Source organism: Epargyreus clarus, unplaced genomic scaffold, assembly GCF_041222505.1.
Source record: "Epargyreus clarus isolate Ecla_fem2 unplaced genomic scaffold, WU_Ecla_fem_2.2 ptg000014l, whole genome shotgun sequence".
In the NCBI taxonomy this organism is placed as follows: Eukaryota; Metazoa; Arthropoda; class Insecta; order Lepidoptera; family Hesperiidae; genus Epargyreus; species Epargyreus clarus.
The window spans coordinates 8,008,383-8,021,793 of record NW_027332222.1 but is presented as its reverse complement, the minus strand read 5'-3'; the positions used below and the strand labels follow the sequence as shown (position 1 = coordinate 8,021,793).

Genomic DNA, 13,411 nt, shown 5'->3' with positions numbered 1-13,411 from the left:
AGAAGTGAAGAAGCAAGCTCCTATATTTCATGAACTTCAGACCTTAAATGAATATAATTTGATTGGTGATTTATTTTGATTATTTTAAGTATTTAGAGTGACACGCATATGATTTAGTTTTTACAAAATGTTTACCTAGGTAAAATGACAATTATTTCCAAAGTCTATGATATCTACATGTAATTATTTTGGGTAAGTATTATATTGACATAGCTGCTTTAATAAAATAAATATAAACTATTTACCTGCAGCATAATTTGCCATGATTATAACCATTAAAATATTCGTATATTTATAGTCTACGTCGTTTTCAAACAATAAGAGGCTTTAACTTTTGACTTGTTATAATTTTTAAAAATTTAAATTCAACGTATCTTCATACTAACCATGGTGGGTTTGATAAAGTTTGCTTTTAACTCTATCTTCGATATGGCGTCATATTACCTGTTTTACCTTTATCATCGTTACATTACATTATTATCTTTACAATTTTATTATAGTGTATTATTTTATAACATTAGTATAATAGACGAGTATGCAGTCCACCTGATGGTTAAGCGGCTACTGCTGTTCAAGGACACCTTTAATCAATCCTAGATAAGATAAGATTCTAGTTGAGGTCGACCAAGAATGCGCCGCTAAGGACTAAGCTGTAATGCCTCGAAAAAGTACCTATATCTCCTTACCACATCCTTAAAACGGACACAGCAGAACTTAACATTGCTGTTATTAGGCAGAAATAGGTATGGCAGTGGTGTCGCTAGGGTCGAATCTTCATAAATAGATTTGATATTGGTTTCTAGTTAAAATATATGGGTTTTTGGAAAGTTCGCCTCCATACTAAGAGCCCTCCCCGGCCGGCGTCGAGCGAGGCTCGGCGCTCGACGCGACGAGCGCGAGCGGGACGCGCCCGCACTAAATTTAAATATTTTAATCCTTAATTTAAATTTTTGACATTTTTATTTTATGTTGGTATTCGTGTAGTTTCATTTTTGATGTTATTTGTCATATTCGGGAGACGGGGAACGCGTCACTGGCGCCTTGGTACTTTATTTGTATCCCGAGTCCAGACTTTTCAATAACTCACATATGCAATCAGATCTATTTGTCATTGGAAAGCCATGCAATATTAAGAAATATAATATATTATTAGCGTTCAGTTATAAAAATATATACCTACATAATGATTATTATTTTGAATCGTTACAAAGAAGATAAGCATTGCAAGAGCTACACACCTTTGACTCTGATAGGACTTCAGTCTTATTTAGGATTGATTACAGGTGTCCTTAAGTGACAGTCACATCTTTTCAACATGTGGATTGCATTTGGCTTTTACTATTTCAATTTCATAAAAAAATCTTCTGCAGGCTTTCCTTAGGGGAGGCTGGATCTAACCACATTGCTACTTGGTGTCTACGCAAATAGGTATCTAGATGATATATACCTTCAATTTGAAAAAATATGGGTGTTTAAATTCCTCTTTGTGGCAGTCAGCTATTTTTGCAAGTGTATTTGAAAATATTGTATACAAAATCTCGATATTCACATCTCTTAGAAATGAAAAGGACGCAAGGAGTCCTGTGGTTAAATTTATAATATAATAGCATTCTTTTAAAATTTCGATAGATATCTACTGCCATTATCTAAATACTGTTTATTGGTGTAATTAATATGTACCTAGGTATCAAGATTAGGATCCGATAAGATTAGATATTAAAACAATTTCTTAATAGAGACATTACTAAAATTGATAACAGAACCACTTAAATTCATGATATTTGTGCCTTTCACACATAACCATTAACTCCAATCTTATTTAATTAAAGGTAGAATTCAGCGTTAAGGATTTTTATACTGGTTGCCCCTAAATATGTCGCTCATCTATTAGGTGACTGCCCCACTGCTTGACACGTGTCTCCTTTCAATTTTAGAGGGTCTTAGCTACTGTCCACTACATTGGTGAAGTGGTAAAGTGCAAATAAGTAAGTACTTAGATTTCCACTTTGTAGATTTTTTAACCCTGTGTCGCTGCACCGGGTACCTTTTGAAGGTTTCCCCGTCGATAACAAAAAAAGGTATATTATATTATTACATATTTCTAACAAATTAAGAAACAGTATTTCTTCAATTTTTACTTACTTTTAACTCGTATCTTTGTTTCTTACAGGTTTTTATTGTTCACTGCTAGCCTAGCGCCACTCCGACCGGTCCTGAGCTCTATGAATCCAGCGGTCTTCAACTATCTTCAGGGTTTGGAAATATATCATCTACCATTTTATTATAAATATTATTATTCATAACTAACTAACTACACTCGGTGCCGTGATATTAGAAGTTTAAAGGTGGTAGAACCCTTTGTGGTTCGACTCCGGCGGCACCACCGCCACACCTATTTCTACCTAATAAGAGCAGTGTTGAGCGCTGCTGTGTTCCGGTTTGAAGGGTGTGGTAAGGGAGACAGACTTTTGCGAGACGTTCCAGCTTAGTCCTCAGGGGTAGCGGCGCATCTGTGGCAGACCTCAGGTAGGAATATCTAATCCTATCTGGGGTTGATTACAGATGTCCATGGGCGGCAGTAGCTACTTACCATTAGGTATGCTCGTCTGCTACTCTTATATTATATAAAAAAAAAAACATGTTTGTGCCTTGGTTGCGGTACGATCTGTGTTCTATTGTGGAGTGACCACTGTGTAACTTATAAGTAAGTCAGTGGCGTTAACCGCTAAAAAGACGTGTTTAAACATTATATACCACGGGTTTAAATCGTGAATTAAAATAAATACTGTTATCTAACGTCTGATTTTAATTTTATAAAATTGTTAATTTCTTTTTTTAATTTGTATGGGATCTGGTTACTTATAAAATATAGCCATAAACTCTCAAATCTATAATTTTAAAAGAAAAAATATTGTGAAATAGCTCCAGATATTGTGATAACATATTTCAGGCCGTTTCGACATGACGAGGTGGCCGAGTGGTTAAGGCGTTGGACTGCTAATCCAATGTGCTCTGCACGCGTGGGTTCGAATCCCATCCTCGTCGGTATTTTTTAATTATTATACCGTATTCTAATATGAATTTAGATGAAATAAAATTTGAAAGCATGTATTTATTTTTTATATGTTTGAAAGTAACATTGATTTTTTCATGATGTTTAAAAAATATATTTTTCAGATATTTCGGGCAAAGGTATGGCGTTTTGTAAATGTCTAAAAATGTCTGTTTTTAATCAAATAAATTTATAAAAACAATATTACCCATAATTGTATTACTAACAACAAAATAAAGTAATTTGTAAGGTTTTGAAAAATATTAGTGTGACATCAATACTTTTAATGTTGATATAATTAAAAACCTACATGTACCTACTTTTAAAATAAATATTAAAATTTTAGTCACATATTTATTATTAATTTTATATTAAGAAAGTAAGGATCTAGTTCATGACTTGTATTAATGTATTAATTAAAAATAATTGTGTCATTGTCTTTTTAAAATAGTTTGTATACCTATTAGGTAGGTAGGTCCCTAGTAATAATTCGTACGGAAATATTAAATAATAATGTAAAGTTAAATACATAATTGATAATGAATTTAAACAACCGTTTTATACCCTGGTAAATAGAGTCTAGGGTCAATTAAAGAATGCGGTCAATCATTTTATGGGTGACCGTTAGTGGAAAGTTTTATTAGCATTTCTGCAACCCTTAACTGGGTTCACATTATAATATTTTTTTAATAATATATGCCAAACGCGGATTTGTTACAATTTATTTTGTTAATGAGTGTGGCAGGCGCTTTTGGTGATATCCCATTTCTTAAGTCACTAGAAACACAAATGAAATATACCTATACATGAAGTTGTAATGAGATGTACATATTAATTATTATAATATAAAAGACATACCTAAATAAACAACTAAAAATATCTGTGACAAAAATGTAATAAATTTATTATATATTATATATAGCTACCTACCTTCTTAACTACTAATTAAATAGTTAAGTAGGTAGTCGTTAAGTACACACGTAGTATGGTTTAAATAAAAACTATTTACTTTTTTTCTACGGAACTGGAGCAAACGGAACATTTGAATAAATATGAATAGGAGATAGTATGACCTTTCATTATTCTGAAGCGGCGGAGTATTTACTTAATAGTTATGCTAATTTATATTTTATAGTAGAAATATACATTGAAAACATTATTGCACTGGTGGAATATGTGCTAATTAGCTTCAGAAAAAAACTGATATAACTACTTATGTAAAGTTACCTTTTTATTGTAGCTGAGCACTACAATTCATGATTATTTTATTACACTGAGGTAGCTATAATTGAGGATTAATAAAATAGGTATATCTATAATCAACCCCAGATAACATTAGGCATAGTCCTATCGGAGGTTGGCCACAGGTTCGATGCTAACTTTAGAACGCCTTGTGTAGTTTTGCCATACTTACCATCAAATTGTAATACATCAGCTCTGAACCCTCTTGCTATAGGCACGAATAGGTCAGGGTGGTCCCGGAGTCGAGCCACCTTCAATTCTTTTCTTCTTTAATTTTGATGTTTATGTTTGAGTTTTACCTTTTAATATATTAGTCTAAACTGCATTGATCCTAGACTATTCCATTTTTATCAATAAACACTTTCTCACGTGACCTAAACGAAACAAAGTAGGTACGTGCCATCTGCAGTACTCAGTAGGTAGCTAATGTATTATGTTTGGCGCCCCCTATCATCCTGACATTATTTGCATACACTATTCTATTCTCTTCACTCACTATTCTCTCTATTATTCAATAGGCTTTTACTACCTTGAAAATATTGATAAGAATAATTAATTCTAATGAATGAGTCCCAGTTATAAGGGAAATACAATCTCACATAACGTTATTACGAGTTAATCACATTACGACCCAGTAATTAAACATGTCAGAATCAAAACCATTCTTTATGGGCAAACAACGTAGCAGATATTTTTAATAAGTGCGAATAATTAGATGTGGCGTGGTTTCCCCGGGCACGTGTCGCGGCGGCGTCGCCACGTGTCCGGAGGAGCGTCGTGACGTCGTATGTATTGTTATGGGAATTATTTATGAATATTGTTTCGTCGGCTGAGATCGTCGGCACGCGTCCGCAGCCCTTGATAGATGTCTACATGCACTTATGAACACTAGTAAGCTAGGGTTTAGGTGACGAGTCAATGATTTAATCGTAAGCCGCGGTGGCAGAAGCTTAGTAGGCATTAGGGAGTAAATGTTCCATTTGATACATCTCGTGGTCTACAATTTTTAACGAAACTATTGATTTGTTACTTTTAATGAAATGTAGGAATCTGTCACTGTTATCTAAGTACTTAAGTTACTGGTATGTTTAGGAAATAAGAGGAATACTGATTTATTTATGTGATAATACTTAACAGAGTTATACATTTTTGGGCAACTTTATATTTATCTTGATTGTACAATTCTATTGTCCTAATTACAATAGGTGGGTAACGGTAGGTGGGTACCTAGTAACTTAAATAATTTATATAACCTATGTTTTGTGTGTGATAACATTCATAACTTAAAAAAAAACTTTTACTTCTTGTCTTCCAAAGTGATATAAATTCCCTATTAACAGAACTTAGCCCCGGATATTTGAATGAATATGTTATATTAACAGCTTTCTTTTAAATAAATGCACAAGAAGCGCGAAGAACGGCAATAAATAATGAAATACGGGAGCAATGTCAGCTAAGCCTGCCGATTGGTACCGGAAGTGAGGCGGGATGGCCGGGCGTGGAGGGGCGACTTCCGGATCCGGCCTACTGCCTACCTCATAACTCATCATCAACACGCCGCGGGAGGCACCACTCACCCTCACGTGAACACAAAGAAAAATAAAGATTTGTGTGAATTATACCCTCTGTGTAAGCAAAGGGGAAAACATTGTAAGATATAAAAAATAAATCTTCCGACTTCTGCTGAGCTGAGGCGCAGCGTATTGTTTTTTCGTTTCGTTTTACGTAGGTAAAGGTTAGAGAAAACTTTCTCAAATTTATTGTGAGTAAACTTCGTATGGTGGGGTAATGGGATCCGATGGCGAATCTTTTTGTTGGTAAACAAAATACAATAACCGAATGCTTTGTGCAACAATATATCAATAACCAATCGTAGAATTGTAAAATCCTTACTTTGATCAGTTGCAATTCGAAAGCTTTTTGAAAGAAGGTCATGTTGATAGATCATTGTATATAACGCATAGGTTTAATGAGAAATAGTTTACTTATGGTTTAATGAGAAATAAGTGCGATCGTCACTTGTAGTTAAACTGCAATCAAATAGCTTCTACTGTTTCTGATATCAGAGTTATAACCTAATATTGTTGTTCATAGTTTATATTACACAATTAGAATTGCAACTAATCATTAAAACCCTATTTCTTCACAATACATTTTCCTTTACCTTTAAAAACTATAGTAATTACCTAATAATTAATATCTAATACGCACATAATTTCCAAAAATCAGACACCTGAAATTTGAATCCCACACCGCAACGAGAGGCCGACTTTTAAGCTTCTAACCCATAACTGCTTTTAAAATGAGAACAATCCAACAATTCGGATAAAGAATTTACTTGTAAGTCGTATGCAAGTGGGTTCGGTCTCGGCGTGAGATCGCGTATCGCGGTCGCGATACGAACCGTCAAAACACTTGTCCGATAGCGGAACAACCCGTCGCTCGCCCGCTATCTCTTCCGCTTCTTTAAATTTGTATTCAAAAGGCGCTATACCCTTTAAACAATAGCAAACGAAGCGTGTATTATAAGGATATATTCTCACACTGTTGGGTAATGTTTGCTGTTTGCACCTATCACTATTTTTTTAAAGATTGAAATATCAAATGAGCATGCAGTTTACCTGACGGCAAGTGCTTACCCATGGACAATTGTGACTAAGTCCATATAGAACAGTAGTTTAACCTGAATCCGCTTACAAATGCGTTGTCACTCCTGAGGACTAAGTTGGGTTCGGTCTCGGCGTGGTGCGCGTATCGCGGTCGCGATATGAACCGTCAAAACACTTGTCCGATAGCGGAACAACCCGTCGCTCGCCCGCTATCTCTTCCGCTTCTTCTCATTTGTATTCAGGTGCTATACACTTTGAACAATAGCAAATGAAGTGTGTATTATAAGGATATATTCTTACACTGTTGGGTAATGTTTGCTGTATGCGCCTATCACTATTTTTTTAGAAATTGAAATATCAAACGAGCATGCAGTTTACCTGACGGCAAGTGCTTGCCCATGGACAATTGTGACGAAGTCCATATAGAACGGTGGTTTAACCCCAATCCACTCACAAATGCGTTGTTACACCTGAGGACTAAGTTGGGTTCGGTCTCGGCGTGGATCGCGTATCGCGGTCGCGATACGAACCGTCAAAACACTTGTCCGATAGCGGAACAACCCGTCGCTCGCCCGCTATCTCTTCCGCTTCTTCTCATTTGTATTCAGGTGCTATACACTTTGAACAATAGCAAATGAAGTGTGTATTATAAGGATATATTCTTACAGTGCTGAGTAATGTTTGCCTGTATGTACCTATATATTTTTTTAAGATTGAAAAGTATCAAATGAGGACACAGTTTACCTAATTGTATCTCATGTACCTAAGTCTATATAGAACAGTGGTTTAACCTACAGCCGATCACATATTCGCACCACTGAGGACTAATTTGATATAATAGTTTTATTATAATTTATAATTCGTCTAACTAAGTTACATAAGTATAAGTACAGATACCATGCAGGACTTTTTATGTTACAATGCTGGCCAAGGGTCTCTGCTATACAGGGAGGCATAGCTTAGCAGCCTACCCATGGCCATAACTGACAAGGCACAAAGAGTGCTATCCAATGAAAACAACCGGGACCGACGGCTTACCTTGCTCTCTGAAGCATAGCAACCCGCGAATCTAGCCACTAGCAGACAACTCCCCACCGCACCCGATTTTCCGGTAGGTTACTTGTGTATAAACCATCAAGATAAAAAACAATGAACACTTCTCCTCACACTCCACTATCTCTGTCGCTCTTCTGATTTGTATTCAAAACACGTGAGAGATAATATAATAAGCTTTTACGTGTTCCTACATGAATACATTAGACTATCTTTAAAATTTGTTACAGGATAATTAATTCGTATTGATAACACCTTTTAACGTTAGAAGGACATTGCTTCGAAATGACTAAATATATTATATTCCTTCAAGTCTATTGGACGAACTTTTCACCAGAAAAGGCACCAATTTAGGCTCCCGTGTATACCTATGCATTTTTTTGCAGAAATATATAGGTAGGTATATGATATTTTCAGGGTAAAATTAACTTATTCCAATCGAATATTACAAACTGCTTTTTTATAATACAAAACTACCTACTTAGAAAACGAGCGTGTAGTCCATCTGATAGTAAGTGTCCTGTGCGTTCCTTGGACATGGGTGTGGGAGATAAACCTCTCATGATATTTGATTTCTGCTTGATCGGACCACGTTGCATTACCATCCTGAGTACTAAGTTGGAACGTTTCGTATAAATGTAAAAACTTTTCTATACTCTGTATACAAAAGGGCTTAACACTGAGATTAGAAAAATAGGTATGGCAATGGTGCCTTCAGAGTTTTAAAGCAGCATAAGTAAGCAAATGGTTACCGCCCACGGGAATATCTTGTTCCAAATATAGGAATGGGAATAAGATATTCCCGGGGATATTCCCGGATATATACTAAGGTACTCTGAGTTCTAACCGAAGACAGTCCATTGTCACAATACTCGTAATACGCCTATTGATTAGCGCGTCATTAAATCGACGCCCAGTTTTTGTACCTCAAGAGACAAGACGGAGCTTGCAGTAAATGCCGCTTTAATCAAATATTTCGAATTGCATCAGAAACGTACTTACACTACTCAGTAAAAAGTCGAACACAGTGGGGTGGTTTTCATTAACTTGCAGAACAGCTTGAGGTAAACAATGCGAGGCTCAATGAACATACGTACTATGTTAAAGATTTGTATACAAAAAGTTATTCTTCAGTTGGTTTCAGCCGGTTTACAACCTGTTTCTGTACAGGTTTTTAATTCAATAACCATTTACGTTCACTTAATGAAGGGTAAGAATGAAAATGGTTGAATTTCATTATTTTCCTTAATTACAACGATCTACTATTTTTTCTATTACAATCTACTATTTTTTCTATTACAATGCTAGAAAATGGTAATGGTAATGTTAAATTTAATGTTGACTAATATTATTTTAATAGTGGTGATTTTTATTTGCAAACTATTCATGGATTTTTAAATTTTCTAAAAGAAATAATCTCTATAATTCAACGATAGATCTCACTAGCGAATTAAAAATATTAATTATTAAGCCCAAATATTATCTGCCTTCTTCTGCCAATATCATCGTTGTTTGTTTCCTAATTTGTTTTAATAAAAACTTATCTGCGGCTGATATCGGATTATCGAGTAACGATATGTTGATGTTAACTGTATAAGCTTTTTGCTACCTTTATCGGGCGAACGTAAAATACTTATCTTTTATAATTTACCGATTCTAATAAATAAAGATTTCAGCCTTTACAGAACGGGAACAGTCGAAAAACGACCGCCCGGGTTGCATGCATTAGAATTCCGACTCTATTGTATTTTATCATACATTCTTTTTTGCACCTCGTCCGAATATATTTGCAATTTTAGTGTATAGTTGGGTTTCCATGTATCTGAGTTTTCTCAGATTTGTTTTTCTTAGTGTCCATTAACCACATGGTAAAAATGAAAAGTGCACGTTGTAAATAGTTCTCATTATAACTTCTTTAAGATATTATGATTGATATAAATTGAAAATAAATAACAATTAACGAAAACATATAATATTGTAGCAATCTGAAGAATAGTAGGTATTCCAAATATAGGCAACAATTTTAACTTTTACAGCATTTATTTAGTTGCATCGTTTTGTCCCCATTTAACAGTTAAGTAGATGGTTACCCCAGTTCAAAGGACTTATCATGCTGTTTTTGTGTCACCTTGATTGTCTTTTCATCAGATTGATTTCTTCGCGTATCGGGTCCTATGATAATGGAAATGAGCTTTTAAGTCGCTTGATGATCTTTCCTGATTCGGGAGGACGAATACGGAAGGATATAAATTACCTAAGAATTTCTTGTGGTGCCTTTTTACGATGTTGGCTTGTAAACAATTGGTTTTGTCGAAGACAGTTGAAGCAATGCAATGATCTTAACTTTTTTAGGATCGTGAAAAATACGGCAAGTCAAATGAGTATTATAGGATACCAGGTGAAGCAACGCATCTATAGCTGACCCCAGGTAGGACTCTTTATCTTATCTAGGGTTGATTAATTACCTACAGATGTTCATGGGAGACAGTAACCATTTTCTATCAAGTGGACTCTATGAGGACTTCCTATGTCGTTTGCCATGGACCCGACCCGATCTGATCCCAGACGCCGAATTCAATGTCCATCCATTCCATGCTAGATCCATGCTAGTAATTCGTCTCCTTTAATTGTTGTTCCCTTCACCCTTAAGATATAGTGCTAGTTATCCACTACAAGCGATTGCTTCAACGTACAAACTGTCGATTGCCAAATAGCGTAATTTATTTAATACTAACAAAGTCCAAGTAATTTCTAAGTCACACAGTACCTTATTCATTTGCTTGTTTATTACAACGCATAAACAAAGGGTCGGTGAGGGTAGCGAGGGGCGGGGCCAGGTGTCAGGCGCAGGCTGCAGATCTTATCTGGGCCGGGGATGCACAGCCACCCTATTCCGAACCCGTGTTCAGTAAATGTCAAAGTATTTTTTTCTTTTTGATTTTGGCATCCATATTGTATCCAGTCATATACCTATTTAAGGTCTATTTTCTAGTTGTAATCGGTAATCAAAGTACCTACTTAGATTAGGTATCTAGATATGCAGGTAGATACTATTTGAAACTAAAACTGATAGGTATTTTTTTTTGTCTATTAATTTAGGTAATTACCTATTTTTTAAGGAAATGTCGTGTATTGTTCTTGTTAAGTTTGTCTTATATAACAATGTCTTATACACCAACAACAAGTCTTATACAGTCAAACAAAACATTTCTGCCCGTTATTAGTAAATCAATCCGTCAATTTTTTGCCTACCAATCGAAATTTAACAATATCTGTTGGTAGACAATGTGGAATACGAGTATAGATTGTTTCTAGCTATCAAAGATATGTAGACAAAGTAATGCATGGAAAATATGAAGATAGGTCTAACTTAATATTCCACTTTAAACTTTGTTCATTACGGTATATTAATAACAGTTGATTGATATATGCGACCTACCTATTAAAAAATCCAATAAAACTTTATTTTGAGTTAAGCCTTTATAATACTCGTACAATGGTTGTTCCTAGTAGATATATATCTACGAATTTGTCCTTATTTCTATGTATCGCTTATTTTATTATATTTTTGGTATTTTCTGCCCAGCATGGTTCTTTAGAATAGCCTGGGTACTTATTTCATTTGTCAAGCATTTCCTGTACATAAACATTTAACTGACAAGTAAAAATTAAAAAATCTCGCTAAGCGATCTTATTACGGTCGCTAAGTTGCGTTCCTTTACAGCCTTTTTAACAGGTACCTATCGTGAGAAAAATTTGGCCGTGACTTTTCGGTTGAGTTCGTTTCCGGTTCAAATACTACTTCTAGAGTTAGGGTTTAAAGCTATTACTGTGAGCCGAAGGTAGGAAGGTACTAGAACGCTTAATAGACTGGTTCAATTAGCTATAGAGACTAGTTTTAGCTTCGTGATCGAAATTGGACCATTGTGGAAAATTTGAGGATTTTGGACTGATGCAAAATTATAGCTCATCTATCTATAGCTACCAAAGGAATAGGTTGACAAACAAAACAGAAATAAGTTTTTAACCAGTTTGTTGATCCTTGTTCGCATTTGAAAATTACTTCATAGTTACTAGAAAATAAAAAAAAATGATCTTTGGTAGGTAATTTTTTTTAGATTGAGTATACTAGTGATTGACGTTAGCCTATTTATTATGAGATTTATATGATGTGTATTATGAATAGTTGGAGCAATAGGTACTTACTATTCTAACAAATAATAAATAATTGCTTTTCTATACCGAGAAAATATTTATTAAAAGTAGGTACTACCAAATTATATTGTGTAGTTATATTTACTGAGTTTTACGTAGACCTATCAAATATAGGCAAGTTCTAGAAGTAAATCTTTACTTGTAAATGAAATACAATGAAATTTGATTTCAATGTTGGTACCTTATTTTCAGTTTCGCTAGTGCTGTATTCAATTCAATAAGTATCCGCCATCTATTTCGTATAGAATTTTTTTCTATAAATAAATAAATTAATAGGTAAGTTAACGAGGGACTCATAGTACCTACTACTTGATTACAATTACTGTTTTACAATAATATCTTAGCGTAGACACCTATGCCTACCTAACAAAATCCCACTCCACGGAAGTTGCTACGGAATTGTAAGTTAGGTAATTGTTATATTAAATAAAACAAAATGTTCCTACCTACTGTTAACTATATACCTATGTTTTATAAAAAAACATTTCTCAATTATTAAAATTAGAAATCAAAAAGTGCAATTTTGTAAAGGCTAGTGTGCGAGGCATCAGTTTCACTAAATGTAGAGACGCTATGTATCTCCCTACACACATAAGAGACAAAATTTTAATAATACAGAGAAGCAGATACTATCAAGTGTACTTACCTAGTTTATTGTACTAAGGTACTAAGAAAAATACTATTAGGTATCGACAATCAACATGCCTCATTTAAGTAAGTCTGCCTTATATTCCTTTTGGAACCAGAACATAGCAATGCAAACACTGATGCTAATAACCAGCGATATACCAAATTAGTCCAGAGCAATATATTGCAAGCACGGATACGTACTGTTTTATTACTAAGATCCTTGTATGGGATGAAATCCTGATTAAAATAATAATATATAACAATCAATTATGTAGCCCGTGTAGGCACGAGCAAGGAGTTCTACGTGATCGAACCCATTAACTCGGTCAGCCAATTATCCCCGTGTTTTATGTCGGGCGGCCATACGTTCCAGCTCGCCCGTAAGAAGCGCAATATGTTAACATATTTTTTAATTTCTCCGGCGGACAGCTAAAGAGGCAATCGCGAGTGCATGTGCAGGAGTGAGATTTATAATAAGAAAACGCTCCTACCGCGCATGCACCATAAGGATCTATAAATCTTTTAAGTACTGCATCGGCCAATCCCTGTTGAGAAACGATAAATCATCCCCGTGGACGGTAAAGTCGGATCGAACACGTGCGCGGTCTCG

The 13,411-nt window shown here is 34.9% G+C and overlaps 1 non-coding gene across 1 annotated transcript; it reads left to right on the top strand.

The window, feature by feature from the left end:
* The first annotated feature begins 2,963 nt into the window (after nt 1–2,963).
* Nucleotides 2,964–3,045, top strand: TRNAS-GCU (transfer RNA serine (anticodon GCU)). The gene has a single exon. It is a non-coding gene; the product is annotated as a tRNA-Ser (tRNA).
* The last annotated feature ends 10,366 nt before the right edge of the window (nt 3,046–13,411 follow it).